Source organism: Diabrotica virgifera, chromosome 9 (assembly GCF_917563875.1).
Source record: "Diabrotica virgifera virgifera chromosome 9, PGI_DIABVI_V3a".
NCBI lineage: Eukaryota > Metazoa > Arthropoda > Insecta > Coleoptera > Chrysomelidae > Diabrotica > Diabrotica virgifera.
The window spans coordinates 41,122,558-41,139,942 of record NC_065451.1 but is presented as its reverse complement, the minus strand read 5'-3'; the positions used below and the strand labels follow the sequence as shown (position 1 = coordinate 41,139,942).

Genomic DNA, 17,385 nt, shown 5'->3' with positions numbered 1-17,385 from the left:
ATAAAGGAAGATATTTTGTTTCACAGACATTTCTTCCACACGTTTTGATTTTGAAATTGCATAATAAACACATCTTTTTATTTAAGAACGAATAAGCTATATAATTTTATAATTCAGAATATAAATGTAACTGTTTATAAATAAAAATAAAATATAGGTCTGGATCCCGCGTATGAAAAAAAAGTTGATTAATAGCAAGCTGAAAATTTGTTAATAGCTTAAGAGTGTCTAGTCTGACAAACTTTGATATATGGGAACACTGGAACAGGGGAAGTTTTAATTGTGGAAAAGGTTAAAAATTTGGAACGGTCAGACCAGAAAAGTCACATGTATTTTGTCCGACAAAACTTCTAATTGATTTGTTACCCTTTCATTAAATTCTCATGCAAAAATCAGACCGCTATTTATCACCTGTCATAATTCCTGTCATTTGACATTTTCTACGTGTTCCACTCATTATAATGCCCATTTGGTGATAAATACCAGCCTGATTTTTACATGAGAGTTTAATGAAAGGGTAACAAATCAATTGGAAGTTCTGTCGGACAAAATACATGTGACGTTTTCGTGGTCTGACCGCTCCAAATTTTTAACTTGTTCCACAATTAAAACTTCACCTGTTCCAGTGTTCCAATGTATCAAAGTTTGTCCGACTACACACCCTTAAGCTATTAACAAATTTTCAGCTTGCTATTAATCAGCTTTTTTTCATACGCGGGATCCAGACCTATTAATGGCTCCGTACATTTAATGCTTGTTTGTAATGTTCATTTCTATTTGTAAGAATGTAGGTACTTAGTTTATTATTGATTTGTGCCAGTTGTGTTGATAAAAGTAGATATACATTTTTGTTTTAATCTTGCATCATAAAGCATAGAAATGTACAACATTAATTCTGTACCTATTCATTTTGTACGCAGAAGTTCAAAAGAGTTCATTTTCTTTTGTATACTTTCATTAATTTTTGCTTTATGCCTAGTATCAGATCATTGCCATTCTTATATTATTTATGTCTACCATAACAATAACTGCGGATGTTTTTGGTATTGCATTTACCACCTCTTGGAAATCTTCATAAAATTTCTCTCTGGCTTCTGTGTGTTTTTTTTTCTTGTCATTTCTGAAATACTCATATTTTTATGAACATTCACTATATTTATAGATCGTGACCAGTCATAAAGACGATAGATACTCATTTCACCATATGATTTAAACATACATATTTTTCAATTTTTCAAAAATTGAAAATGTTATCGACCAAAAAAATATTAATACTTTCTATGAATTACTTATTAGCTGTTGCATATAATAATAATAACCTACCTACGTACTTTCCAACTTAAGATATGACTATATATTTTTGGGGAGAATACTGGGAACAAGCCACAATAATAATATTACATATTTGCATATTATTTTTGACGTTTTGGGCTCCAAACCAGAATTCATTTTCAATGAATATACATTCGGAAAAATTAAAAAATACCAATGAATAAACATATAAAACACGCTGTATTTTCCTATCACCGTGTCACAAAGAAAATTGTCCAGTGCAAGATATTGAAAAATATCAAGATTGCTGAAAAATACTAACCTAGAAATTACAATTGCCATTTTACCATATGATATTGTGAAAATACTGTGACGATAGATTACTTTTGTGTCAAATTATCTTTATTCGCATCATTGATTGGTTATCTATTTAGAGTATTGTAATCGCCAACCAACTATACATCTATAAGAATAAGTCCGTTTTAATATGCAATTACCCGTCAAGGAATATATAATTTTCTAAGTTAAATGTATAATAATCACTAGACTTAGGCTCTCAATGGAAGTAAGGCTTTTTATACTAGGTAGGTAGGTAGGTTGGTCATGGGCAGTGTCTTTCATTACCAGCTGGGGAATGTAACGTCATGCATCTTGGAGTTTCACAGCTTTTCCCGAAGTTGTCAATTGGCATTGAAGTTCTGCAACTCAGCCAAACTTCCTTTGAAAGTCGGATTCCAACCCTTGTGCATCTTAAATAGCGGTCAGGATTGTATGGGCCAGTGAGTAGTCATCTATAAGTGGCAGGTCTTGGTTTTCTTCAGTGACAACATCATGTTTTGCTCTATTGGTACCTCCATAGGCATTTATGAATTCATCAAACATGAAGTTACGTACTTCTTGGACTTGGTTTATTTCCACTTCTTCACCTTTGACGTGGTCTCTTTGAATTGACGCCAGCCGGTTGTTGTGTAGATACTATCATCCGCCTTCCCATCGGAATTTTGCTTATTCGGTAGATAACGTCGTTAATCTACTCCTTACTTAGGCTACGGCTCCACGGGCGGGAAATTGACGCTAGCAGTAGCAGTAAAATGAACTTAAGGTTCCGCGGAACGGAATAGGGATAGCCGAACTGTACCGACTACAGGACTTGTGCGTAGTCGGTTCAGTTCGGCTATTCCCATTCCGTTCCGCGGAACCTTAAGTTCATTTTACTGCTACTGCTAGCGTCAATTTCCCGCCCGTGGAGCCGTAGCCTTAAGGACGGACCTTGTCAGACCTTGGGAGAATAACCCATTCGCTTATTCGAATTATCGAGTCAGACTTTGTGGTCCTTCATAAAACATAAGGGATGTTCGGTTTACGGATCTCCATTCTTCTTCGCAATCCATTTACATAATCTTCACCAGCTACGTCTTATCCATCGACATCCAAACTCTAAATCACAAGGTACTCACATATGTAAGTCATTGCGAAGAATGGAAGTTACGGATATCAATTTCGCTGCTGATTGGACAAAATATTTATCAAATGCTTGTCAACTGCCCTATTTATTCGCTCTACCATTCCATCCGATTTACGAGTAATAGCCTGTAGTTTTTATGTTCTTTAGTGAAGTAATTCAATACGATCAATATAATATCTACTTGCATCCATTTTTGCTTTCTTTTGCTTTCTCTCAAACGGAAATCTAACATTGTATTGCCTCGTAGGAGCCTTCCTTTTCGATAAGTTCCAGTACTCGTGGCAAGTTAGTACATTCCTTACACCATCTCTTTACATCGTCGAAACTATTCATCTAATTAAACCGTTCCCGCATTCTCTGAAGGGTTTTATTTACATAGAAATGTCTTCAAGATGGACTGTCATGTAACATGTAACTAACGAAATACTTCGGCTCTTCTCTGCTCTTTGTAATCATCAATTGTGTTCTCTTCGCTATACCATCATCATTTTCCAGTACTCGTTTAAGCAAGCTGTTTTTCATTATAAAGGAGTTCCACGGACCCAACGCCTCTTAACTACTTAGGCTTGATATTTCTTGACAAGATGGTTGACGATTTTCTTCTTCCAATTTAAGAATTTTCTGTAAAATTGGATCTTTCCCTTGTTCGCCCCTGATCTTAGTAGGCGTCCACTCGTCGTCGACCACCGTTGTTTTTAGCAGTACTCCTTTCTTTGATTATGTTTTGTTGCAATGGGTACGGACTCTGCTGGGTACTAACTTCTAGAAAGAGAATCGGCGTTCCTGTGACTAATTCCTGCCCGATGCTCAATTTTGAAATTGTATCTTTGAGTCGTTCAATCCATGTGACCTTCTGGGATCTTAAACTGCCTTAACCAAGTGGTTGGGGCATGGTCGTTCGGATTAGAAACTTCCTTCCTTAGAGGTACTGATAGAAGTATTCTACTGATTTCACTACTTCTAGAAATTCATTTTTCGTGACACAATACTCTCGCTTAGGTTTTGAAAGCACTTTACTAAAATATCCAAGAATACGTTTCTGTCCCTTTGATCTGAGATAGCACTCTGCAAATTCATATGTTACTTGCATCTGTAATCTGTATCTAAGATAAACTCTCCTCCTGGCAGTGGATACTCTTTTAATGCTGCTGTGATTAAATACTTCATTAAGGTTTCGAAAGGAAATTTGGCAGTCTCCATTCCAATTGTAATCTCTTGCTTCTTATGTAAGTCGCGTTAATGACAATGATACGTGAAAACTTCTTAATGAACCTTAGATAGTAAGTATATAGTCAAATAAAACTCATTTGATGTTTGTCAGTGGGTTCTAGTCATTCCTGAATGGAATCGATTTTTCCCTTATTCACAGCCACTACTTCTTTACTGACTTTATGACCTAGATAGTTGACTTTACTTTGAAATAACTGGCCCTTCTTGGGTTTTGACATCAATAGGGAAGCTTTCAGTCGATTAAAAACGTCTTCTAAATTCTTCAAATGGTCTTCAAAAGAGTCTCCACGAAGACAATTGCGTCGTCAAAAAATACCAGGCACGTTTTCCAAGATAACCCTGTCAACAGGTTTTACGTAAAGCTCTCAAAATGTCGCAGGAGTATTACAGAGTCCAAATATCATAACGTTGAATTGCCACAATCCGGATCTTCTGGTAAAGGCTATCTTTTCCTTATCCACTGGGTCCATTTCTACCTACCAATATCAAGACTTCCAAGTCCAACGTAGAAAATAATTCTCTTCCAGCCAATATATCCAACGTATCATTGATTCGTGTTACAGGGACAGCTTGTCAAACATACGGTGATACTTGGCGATTTTGTCCACTCGCGTAGAAAAATAAGTGGAAGCGCATTCAGTGAATTATGTTTGTGTTGAATGCGCTTCTTAGGTGGAGCCTAATATCAATGGGCCAAGTATGACCGTATATTTGACAAACTGTAACTATCCTTTTTGGTAATATTGTTTAACAAACGGTAATCCACACAGAACCTCGTAGTTCCGTCTTTCTTCTTGACCATAACTAACGGAGAGATCCCTGGCCTGGTAGAAAGTTCTATCACTCCGACTTTCTTCATTGCCTGAACAATATTTTCAGTTTCCTCTGATTGACGTAAAACAGTTCTAAACTGTTTGACGAATTGGTTTAGCGTTACAAGTATCACTTTTATGTTTAACAGGGGTAGTTCTTCCTGCCTTTCCTCCTTCTGGTACAAATATGCCATGATATCGCCAAAGAAATTCCCTTAATCACCTTTTCTCCACCTAATTTATAGACTGACCAGCAACTGCAACCATTTGGTCGAACCTCTCGTTGTGGGCGTCACATCTACACAGATTCCTACTTTCGTATCTTTTTTGATGATCACTGGGTAGTCATTGACCTTAATAAGTCTTATAGAAATTTCTTTAGTAGAAGTCACCAAGTCCTTTCCAATTATGATTCCTCGGTCAACGTCCTCATCGTGGTGCCAAGGCTCCATTATAACAGGTGTTCCTTCTTCCACAATTACCTGCAGGGGCGCCACTAAAATCGTTTCACTCCTCTCAGGCATAACTTGATCCATTAGCAATCCATTAGGCATCCAAACAAATTCATTAAGTCCATTTCTAATATAACATCCTCTTCGATGTCAGCAACTCTGACAGTATGGACGACCTTTTTTTCCCAATTCTTAATTATATCTGCATTTCTCCGTGGGTGTTGGAATTTTACCTGTGGCAGTCCGCAGTCGCAACTTCGTTGGTAAAAGTTTCTTACCACTATTTATAACTGTCGGTCGTATAATGGCCCTGGTAGCTCCGGTATCCACCAACAATATATTTCACTATTACATAATATACATAATATATACTATATTCACGACATTTCAAAGAAGCTGTTCTTGTGACGAGCTATTCGCAGTATTCACTGCATTCCATGATCCCGAAGACCTTTAATAAATGTTTGAGCTTCCAACTTTCCCATCATGTCTTTGGGAGCTGTTGGATACGTATATTGTACTAACCTGGCAATATTTACCTTATATTATTCGACATACTCCAAGTGTGCGTAATCCTATCGCCTGTTTAGTCTGTTCTTAAGCTGTTCGAAATCATCTCTCTAATCTACGGCTATGGTATGAAGCATATCCAAGGCATCTCCTCGAAGTGCAATAGATATAGGTTTTCAGCCTTTTTTATTCGGACCATCCATTCGCTATTGCAGCTGATTTAAACTAATTCATGTAATTGTTTCATGACGACTTTCGGTCCGAAATTGTAACTTGGAACTTAATACGAACAGGACCTCCGCTCCCGTCAAATGTCGACCGTGACTCCAATTTACATTTCACTTTATCGTCTTTTGTCTCTGCTGAAATGGGTTAAATTCCTTTGTCTATTGTCCCTGTTTCCTCTATTAACTTTTCTACCTATTTCATCTTTTTTTGAAAGACAAAATATCTACAGGAACTTTATAACAATGACAATATTTTAATGTCGAAGTCAGAGGTGACCTCAGAGATGTTAATAGAAACCTTGTTTTCTAGAGATGGGATATCACCAGAAACTTTGGCCACATCGGAAGAAACTTTCGAAATATAACAAACCTTATTTTCTATGTGGAAGACGAATTGTGTTTTCCTCAAACACAAGTTTCCGGATCGAAGTCTTTTGACGAAGTGTATTTGGATATTTCAATTTTAACTTCGAAAAAAAAAATGGATCTCGTCTATTCTGAAAACAGGAAGCTGTTAGACATGGGGGAGAATAAGGCCCCTATTACACATCTTTATTTATTTCTCTACGATACAATCTAATTGATATTTTGACATTTTAACTTTGAAAATAGTGTAAAAAGTTCCGTTCATAAATACTAAAGGCTTATCTTATAGTACTTACTCCTAATTCAGTATAATAAATTAAATTTTTCGATCAATGAAATTTCCTTTTCCTGTCAATTTTTTCGGAGCGTATAAATATCTCCAATTTCAACTATTTCGGAGCAGCAAAATACTCACAAATTCAGTTTATTTCAAATCTAGACATAGTCCTGTCGCCAGGGGGGGTACAACGGCCTCGTTAATTCAGATGGACTTACCCAAGTTTTTTTTATGTATTTTGACCCGTAGAACACGAATTTTTTGGGTAACAGTTGATCCGGATGTCGATAAGATTGTTATAGACCAAGAACTTGAGGAATCAAATAACAGCGATTTTTGGCAAAACAAAACAATATTTTGTATTTTTTGGGTCATTTTAAGCAAAAAATATTTCTACAAGTTTTTTAGTAGGATGCACAGTTTTCGAGATAAACGCGGTTGAACTTTCAAAAAATCGAAAAACTGCAATTTTTAAACCCGAATAACTTTTGATTAAAAAATAAAATAGCAATTCTGCTTAGCGCCTTTGAAAGTTCAAGTCAAATTATGTCGGTTTTGATTATTTGCATTGCTAAAAATTTATTGTGTTATTGTTAAACAAAGCTACAAACAACTAGTGCGTGAGTGATGTTTCTATGATTTCTCATTTAAAATCGAACGAGTAGGTAGAATAGGTACTAGTGCAATCAAGACTATTTCTACGTTACATGCGTTAAAACACATGTAAAAGCACGGGAAACCCTACGTGTTTATAGCTTTGTTAAACAATAAAAAAATAAATTTTTACCAATGGAAATAATCAAAACCGATATAATTTGACTTAAACTTTTAAATGCGGTAAGCAGACTTGCTATTTTATTTTTTAATCAAAAGTTATTCGGGTTCAAAAATTGCAATTTTTCGATTTTTTTAAAGTTCAACCGCGTTTATCTCGAAAACTGTGCATCCTACGAAAAAACTTGTAGAAATATTTTTTACTTAAAATGGCCCAAAAAATACAAAATAGTGTTTTGTTTTGCCAAAAATCGCTGTTATTTGATTCCTCAAGTTCTTGGTCTATAACAATCTTATCGACATCCGGATCAACTGTTACCCAAAAAATTCGTGTTCTACGGGTCAAAATACATAAAAAAAACTTGGGTAAGTCCATCTGAATTAACGAGGCCGTTGTACCCCCCCTGGCGACAGGACTAACATTTTAAACTGGATACAATTTTAAGACACGTTGTTGATACATAAATAAACCTAATTATATGTGGAATAGGAATAATTTTCATTTTTGTGGAGAAACCGATAATTTAATTCCTCCTTTTTTTTTTATTTTTTTAATGACATAATCGTGTTTTTTTGATAATAACTCTGGTGTTTTCCATCCGAATAACGTATAGCTAAGCTTGTTTTAAAGATCTTATCAAATACTTTTAAAAATGTTGTGAGCATTTCTGGAAACACCTCGTATTATTTACGTTATTTGATAATAAAGTTTCGATTAAAGGGTAATTTAAATAAACCCTCACCTAATCAGGTTGTAACTCGGCTTCTATCGCCGCTATAAAAATTTAAAAAAAATTAATTCATATTTTTGAATGGTTTCTTTTTGACTTGCATTTTGTGGCTTTTTGCTTAAAATGTACTGTTTGCGAGATATTTTTGAAAAATCACCCAAATCACAAAAAATATTAACTAAGTAAGGGAACAAAAAATGCTAAAGGCAAGTAGAATCTCAGGGTGTCTTAAATACACGATATAGAGAAACATGCTTGAAAATCGAAGCAAAAACGTAATTATACAAATATAAATCCGAACTACCATGACATAGGTATAAAGCAAAAACAAGGCTTGACATAAGTACGATAAGAAGATATTTGGAGAAGAATGATATGAGAATAGTAAGAAGCATAACCGCAAAACACTATTAAACCTATGCAGAATAAACAACATTAAAAAATGAGTTCAACAAACGAAAAAGAGAATGGAACAGCCTCATCAGCAAAATAGAAGAGGACAGCATAGTACGTAGTACGAGATAAGTCTCCATTTTAAAAAAGGACAGATTCACCATTAAAGAGATGGGATGATAATATTACACTTAAAGAAGAAGAATTATAATCAAACTTCAGGAAATGTCCTCAGTATAATATATTATTAATTAGGAATTCTAGATTACTATCCGACGGAAACTAAACGATAGACGAACAAATATTGTTAAAAAAGTATTGCGCTAACTTAAATTCACCATTCCTTTGAATAAAATATCATGTTCAACTTTTTAGAAATCATAAAAATACTTTGTCATTTATAAGTGTTTGTTTAGAAATAATATACTGTTTTAAAATATTCATTACTTAACACTCGAGAAATGCAAAATAAACTTCGTTCGCTTAAACACCAAATTGAAAGGGGAAACCCCGATTTATCTAAATAGGCAGTGAGAGAATTGACAACATTGTATGAGTCTGTAAGGTGGTGTATACGAGGCCGTAATACCAGAATCCTGATAAAAATTATACTAATGAGGCTGTAAAAATAGAACGTCCTAATGAGGTGCTAATGATAAAAGAACCGAACGGAACAGTATATATTGAATTTAATCTTATCAAAATGAAAATTTGTGCATTGAGAATGTTTTGTCACTAGATTTAATATATTCGATATCTAAACTATTATATACACCTCTAAATAGGAGAGGCTGTAAGGTTGCGGTATGGTTTGAGTCCATAGGAATAGTAGGATGTAAATATATATATATATATATATATATATATATATATATATATATATATATATATATATATATATATATATATAAATAACAATTGCTAATCTTGTTGAGATTGGTATTGCGTTTCTCATGTTTGATCTTTCGTCTCTATTCTTGGCCCTATCATATTTATTAATATGTAGTTCGAAATCACTTTTTGATATCTTTGTAAAATTCTTATAACAAATAATTGTCTAGCATTATTTCCATAGTTAAATTACTCATTGTTTCGCGTTTACTGAGAAAAGCCGTATCTACATTTTCCGTTTTTTATTTTTCTTTTTTATGTATCGTCTTTAGCACGATTAAGGACGCAGCAACTCTCAAGAGAATATTCTCGAGAACGAGAATATTCTGGCCGAGAATATTCTGGCCGAGAATATTCTGGCCGAGAATATTCTCGTTCTCGAGAATATTGTCTTGAGAATATTCTCTTCTTACATCACTATGCATTCGTCTCCCCTTCACCTATTGGGGAAATTCAAGAGTTATTAAAATTGCGAAATGTTTTAAAAACACAAAGGAATTTCAACAGTCGGCTGATAAATCAACATTAACATTTAGTCAGATCATGTTTACACTAATCATTATTTTTTAATACATTTCTCCACGAAATGAAGGCACCACCTTAAAAATGGCTCATTTTCGATGTCCTGAATTTCCTAAACCTGTTGTCAGATTTAATTGATTTTTTTAGTATGTTATAGCCTTATTCTTTAACAATATCGCTGTAATAATATTGCTGTTGCTAGACAGATCAACTGTCATTGTATACCGGGTGTACCAAACAAACTGATTTTTTCCCATTCCAGCATTTATAAAATACTGAAATTAAGACCCAACTATAGCCTCATGTTTTATTAACATTCTCTTTTTTAATTCATTCGCTTAAGTTGGATGATTAAGTTAGGTACAGGGTGTTTTTAAATAGGTATGACAAACTTTAAGGGGAAATTCTGCATGAAAAAATAATGACCGTTTGCTTTATAAACATGTCCGCAAATACGGAATACGTTTGCGGACGCAAATGCGTATCTTCGTTTCGAAGATGTTGAAATTTTTCTTACAAACTGACGATTTATTTATTGCTATGCAAATGAAATTTGGTGAGTTTTCTGGGGTAGTTATTGCGCATTTTTTGATATACAATTAGGAATTTAATTAATTAATTAATATTTATTGACGGAAAACTCCATTTTACAATTAAAATTTAAAAGTCAAAATTAAACATCGAACACAAGTTAACTTACATTACTTACAATTAAACTAACGACATCAAAAAATTAAAATCAAATTAAAATAATTCACGTGAAATAGTCCTTTTAAAAGCATTTAGTGTGACTCCAATAAAGTCTATATTTGGAAACTCATTTACACTAGAAACAATTCTATTTAAAGGCATATTTTCTGCATGACGTGTATTGCACGATCTAGCGGATAGCAAGGGACATCTTCTCAAATTCCTAGCTGGAACATAAAAATCTCTTCGACCCAGAATGCAAGGTGCAACAATAATACCATTTAACACCTTAAAATTAAGGTCAAAGTATCGCCTGCGATCCTCTAGACGGTGCAAATGAAACATCTGCATGACCTGACTGGAATTCAATTGCATTCCTCTAGTACCTAATTCGATTCAATTCGATATTTGTGATTCTCATAACTTGGACTCCAAATCACTGAACAATACTCTAGTAATGAACGAACATAACTCAAAAACAATCTCACAATTACAAACAAATTATTAAAATCATATGACATTCTGATGACTAACCCTAATGTTCGATTAGCACGCGCAATAATGGCATCATAATGGTCCACGAAACTTAGCTTACTATGCAGTAACACACCTAAATCCTTAATTACCTGAACCCTAGATAAATCCACATCTCCTATCTTGTATTTAAAATCACTGGTGGTCTTATTACGTGAAAAAATAATATATGAGCATTTCGAAGCATTCAATCTAAGATTATTTTCCTGACACCAATGTACTAAAGAATCCCAAGTCTCTCTGCAAACCCTCACAATCAGATTCTGACCTCATGCATTTAAATATCTTTAGGTCGTCTGCAAATATCAGATATTCAGATTTAAAGTTCCTACCAATATCATTTACCAACAACAGAAAAAGCTTAGGACCCAAATGGGAACCCTGCGGAACCCCTGACACGGCTTCAAATCCATTAGAAACACATCCTGCTGATCTTACTTGCAATGTTCTTCCTTGCAAATACGAAGTAAACCAAGCTAATAAAGAACCAGTGATACCAAAGTTTCTCAGCTTTGTAATTAAGACATTATGATCTAGTAGGTCAAAGGCCTTACTGAAATCGGTGTATATAGAGTGCACCTCGTAACCCTCATCCATTGCTGTACCTATACTATCGATATACAAAAAGAGGTTAGTGAGAGTAAAACGTCCGCCTACAAATCATGTTGGTTATCCGTAATAATGTTCCTAAAACAATTATCCAAACTTGGCAAAACCATTTTTTCAAATACTTTAGATAAGGCTGACTGAATACAAACTGGCCGATAATTTTTGATATCACTATGATCTCCTGCCTTGAAAATAGGACACACGAAGGAATGTTTCCATCTGTTCGGGAAAATTCCCGTCTGGAGAGATTTATTAAGAACATATACTAATGGTTCACACAAGGACACTGCACTTTCTCTTAGGAACAAATTCGGTATCAAATCAGGGCCAGCCCCTTTATTGACATTTAATGACAACAACACATTCAGTAAATTGTCAAAAGTGACTTCGAGGTTACTAATTTCCACCTCCAGCTGTTGTGAGAAAATTTCATTACTCTCCAGGTTATCCAGAGATTTACCATTAAAATTGCTGTATACAGTACCAAAATGTTTCGCAAACAACTCTGTTATTTTTTGTTTGTCATTCTCACTTTCCTCACCTAGAAACATAGAGCCAGGGAGAGCACCATGTCCGTTGGTTTTATTTTTAATGAACTTCCAAAATTCACCAGCGTTCTCATTTATTCTCAATTCCATCTTTGAAACGTAAGCATTGTAAGACTGTTCAGTGAGTGATGAGCATTCATCTCTCAAATTTTTAAATTCAATATAGTGGTGATACTTATTTGTAGTTTTATATTTTTTATGCGCAATCTTTTTGGCAATGACTTTACTCTTAAGTTGAGATGAGAACCAAACAGGAAAAGTCGATCTTTTTACAGATATCTTTGGTACAAAAAGTTCAATTGCGTTCCAAATAATGGAATAAAAAGCATCTAAAATGTCATTTACACCCTCTAAACAGTACAACTCAATCCAATTGATCTGAAGCAAATAATTATTCAAGGCACCATAATCCGCCTTGTGAAAGTTATAATAAATATTAGTTTCCAAACTGATATATTGATTATCAAATAATATTAATGCTTCAAGTGAGGGATGATACCTGTCACACGTCATTAAAGCTTCCGCTTTTTTTTAGATTTAAATAAGTATCAGAGAAACACAGATCAAGAATTGAGTCATACTGGTTTTTAAAATAATTATGTTGACCTAATCCTAAAAAATTGAACTCGTCACAAAACAAAATTTCAGTATCATTACTTATATTTTTAGCAGTCGTCTCACCGTCCCATATTAGATTTGGTAGATTATAATCCCCAAATAATACTAGTTTAGAATCTTTATACTTATTCATAATTAGTTTTACAGTATCAATGTGATTGGAATAAACATCCTATCTAGATCTGGGCGGAATGTAGACACAGCCAAAAACATATTTAATGCAATTAATAGTAATTCCAGCAAAAACCTGTTCTACGTTTGAACTGACAATTTCCACTAGACAAGAACTGATATCACTTCTAACTGCAATTAACACTCCACCTCCTCTTGATTTCTCGCTGGAAATATGATCACGGTCCCGACGGTATACGGTATATAAATCACAGAAAACTTCATTACTTTTAATTTCAGGACCATGCCAAGTCTCTGTTAGGAAAATAACGTCATATGTAGCTGAACAGGATGTCAAATATGTGTCCTTTAGCTTCGTACGCAGACCACGCACATTTTGGTAGTAAAGTGATAGACTATTCATACTTATGTTCGCATTTGGGAGTTTTTTGGATTCTGGTGGTTATATTCACCATTGGCGCGCATACGGGTAATATGACCCTTATGTGAGTCAATGGTGAACATAAAATTCGTAATTGTATGCCAAATAATGCACAATAACACCTTTTAAAAACCACCAAATTTCATTTGCAATCTCAGCCGGTCTTAGAGCAATAAATAAATCAACAGTTCGTAAGGAAAATTTCACCACCTTCTATCTCGGAAACGAAGCATTTGTGGACATAGTTATTGTCCGTCCGCTACAACTTCCCCCTTGCGTCACGGTTCATTTTCAAACAAATTAAGTCAAAACATAAAGTGAAACGAACGTCGATGTGTATATACATTTTATATACTGTATACCAGCGTTTCTCAGTTTTTTGGTCGAGGAGCACTATTCAGGACAGAAATTCTGTAAGGAGCACTTACCACATTGCATCTGAAACATATATAGGTGCCTCATAGAACGAGAGATATTAGTTAGCTGGGGGGGGGGGGGGGGGGGTGATATTAACCGTTACATCTTCTATTCACTTTATTCAATTTCTTTTTCAATCGCAAGCATAAGAAACTTAATTACAAATAAGGAAACTTAATTACAAAATTTTAAATTCGTCTTTGAGTTGACACCAAAAATCTACTAGCGATTTACTTTCAAAATGTTTTTTGTATCGCAGAATCCTATGTCAAATCTATCCGTCATTCATTCTGCTGATATGATAAGGAAGCTGGTTTTTTACATTGCAAGGTATGGATCTGCAACCCAGAAGGTTTCTTTAATATTGTCGTGGAATTCGTCAGGAAAATAATTATGGAAGTTTTCAAGTAAATTTAGCAGATCGAGTGTGGAACTCGTTAAAGACAGCTTCAGGTATGTCCGATTCCAGTTCTTCTCTAAATTCTGTGATTCGTGGAAAGCTATCCAGATTTTTGTTTCACCGATTCTGCCCAAAAAATTTCCTATACTCTTGTATTTTATCATTGGCGTTAAAGACAGTTATTGTCTTTCCCTGAAGTTTTCCTGTTTAACCGTTTATTATCGCCATAATAGCGGAGCTTTTTTTTCTAATGTTTAACCGTTTATTATCGCCATATAGCGGAGCACCTGTAGATGCTTTGCTGAGCACTCTTTGCTCCGCGGAGCAGTTTGGGAAACGCTGCTGTATACTATGTATATGCTACACACATCGGCGTACGTTTCACTTTATATTTTGACTTCATTTGTTTGAAAATGAATCGACGCATTGGAAAAGTTATAGCGTGCGAACTATATAAAGCAAACTGTCATTATTTTTTTCATGCAGAATTACCCCTAAAAGTTTGCCAAACTTATTTAAAAACACCCTGTATTGATGAAAAACAAGGCTGGTTGTTAAAGTACCTAATTTTTTTATTATTCAACATAGCGAATGAATAAAAAAACAGAATGTTAATAAAACATGAGGCCGTAGATGGGTCTTAATTTCAGTATTTTATATATGTTGGAATATTCCACAGGATGCGGTGAACTTCGAGAAAAAAAAAACAGTTTTATTGGTACACTGACAATTTACCTGCCTAGCAACAATATTATTACAGCGATATTGCCAAATAATAATGCTATAACGTGTTAAAAAAATCAGTTAAATCGCACAACAAATTCTAGACATCAAAAATGACCCACTTTTAAGGTGGTACGTTAATTTCTCGGAGTAGTGTACATCGATGTCGATTTACTCTAATTCTATTTTTTTTTTTGTTTCAGGTTAAGAGCAGAAGCAGTGCAATCACAGTATCTGGATACACATAAATGGATTTTTGGTTATTTAGGAGACCTTACAAACACCTCGTGAGGTTGATTTTCAGCTTGCCTACAATATAAGACAACAGGATTCAAAAGCAGAAATAGCCTTTGCATTTAGAAAAAAAGAGATATTGGCGAATAGTATTCCAAATCTTGATCTAATGTTTAAACGGAGTAATGTACTCCCTAAAGTATTATTAATATTAAATGTTTTTGCGTTGTTTTTGTTTATTATTTTTTGTGTTGTTTTTGTTTATTTTTTGTAACCAGTTTCAGGTTTATCAAGTTTTGTTCAAAACATTCAAGTAGATATCTTAACAAGATTTTTTAATATTTCGTTAGTATCTGCTGTATGTTTAAAAAATCGAATGATAATGATACAAAAAGAAGTATAGAACTAAGTGAAATTCAAACGACTCTGCCAGTACCAAAAAAAAAAGATGTTTATTGAATTTTTATAACTTGAAAAATGGTAGGATGACTTAAACTATATAAAAAAATGTGGAGAGCTACTTGGACAGTCTGTAGCAAACTCAGACCAGTTTTTGAACTGAGTAGAGAACTGCAGAGTTTGCTATGGAACTCTGAGGACCTCACTGTCTTATTGTGACTGGCTGATTGACACCTAGTCTATGCCATTAAAAAGAGATGTCATTCAAAGAAAAGGCTTATCAAGTTTTGTTCAAAACATTCACGGAGTAGATATCTTACCAAGATTTTTTAATATTTCGTTAGTATCTGCTGTATGTTTAAAAAATCGAATGGTAATGATACAAAAAGAAGTATAGAACTAAGTGAAATTCAAACGACTCTGCCAGTACCAAAGAAAAGATGTTTATTGAATTTTTATAACTTGAAAAATGGTGGATGACTTAAACTATATAAAAAAAATGTGGAGAGCTACTTGGACAGTCTGTAGCAAACTCAGACCAGTTTTTGAACTGAGTAGAGAACTGCAGAGTTTGCTATGGAACTCTGAGGACCTCATTGCCTTATTGTGACTGGCTGATTGACACCTAGTCTATGCCATTAAAAAGAGATGTCATTCAAAGAAAAGGCTTATCAAGTTTTGTTAAACATTCACGCAGTAGATATCTTACCAAGATTTTTTAATATTTCGTTAGTATCTGCTGTATGTTTAAAAAATCGAATGGTAATGATACAAAAAGAAGTATAAAACTAAGTGAAATTCAAACGATTCTGCCAGTGCCAACAAGAAGATATTGAATTTTTATAACGTGAAAAATGGTAGGATCAGTTAAAAATATATAGAAAAATGTGGAGAGCTACTCGGACAGTCTGTAGCAAACTCGGACCAGTTTTTGAACTGAGTAGAGAACTGCAGAGTTTGCTATGGAACTCTGAGGACCTCGTTGTCTTATTGTAAATGGTTGATTGACACCTAGTCTATGCCATTAAAAAGAGATTACGGTCATTCAAAGAAAAGGCTTATCAAGTTTTGTTCAAAACATTCACGGAGTAGATATCTTACCAAGATTTTTTAATATTTCGTTAGTATCTGCTGTTTAAAAAATCAAATGGTAATGATACAAAAAGAAGTATAGAACTAAGTGAAATTCAAACGATTCTGCCAATACCAACGAAAAGATATTGAATTTTTATGACGTGAACAATCGTAGATCAACATCAATGATTTTCAACTCCATGGACATCAAAAATATATAGAAAAAGACTTCACAACTTTGGGCAACAGCTACGTGCGGATTTATTTCCTTGTGGCTGCCTGTTCGTTCTCCTTAACTATACATTTTGTAAACTGGACTTGGACAGTCCATAGTAAACTCAAACCAGTTTTTGAACTGAGTAGAGAACTGCAGGGTTTGCTATGGAACTCTGAGGACCTCATTGTCTTGTGACTGGCTTATTGACACCTAGTCAATGTCATTAAAAAAGATCTGTAGATTTATTTATAACAATCACTATGATAGTGTTGGCTTCAAATTTGAAAAGTCAATTTATGGTTTGTTATAAAACGAGAAGCAGACAAGTTATCAACCGTATGCTGTTATACAAATTATTTATTTAACCTTACCTTACATTTCTGTTTGGATCATTTTTCTAATTTATCATTGGGATATTAAAGTAAAATTAAACTTTAATGCTAATCG

General features: G+C 34.2%; 1 long non-coding RNA gene across 1 annotated transcript in view; it reads left to right on the top strand.

The window, feature by feature from the left end:
• The window catches only part of LOC126892602 (uncharacterized), a 57,109-nt gene extending 41,632 nt beyond the window's left edge, over window positions 1–15,477 (top strand). Inside the window, exon 2 of the long non-coding RNA XR_007700920.1 lies at window positions 15,218–15,477. This is a non-coding gene — a long non-coding RNA (uncharacterized LOC126892602). The remainder of the gene's footprint in view (window positions 1–15,217) is intronic.
• The last annotated feature ends 1,908 nt before the right edge of the window (window positions 15,478–17,385 follow it).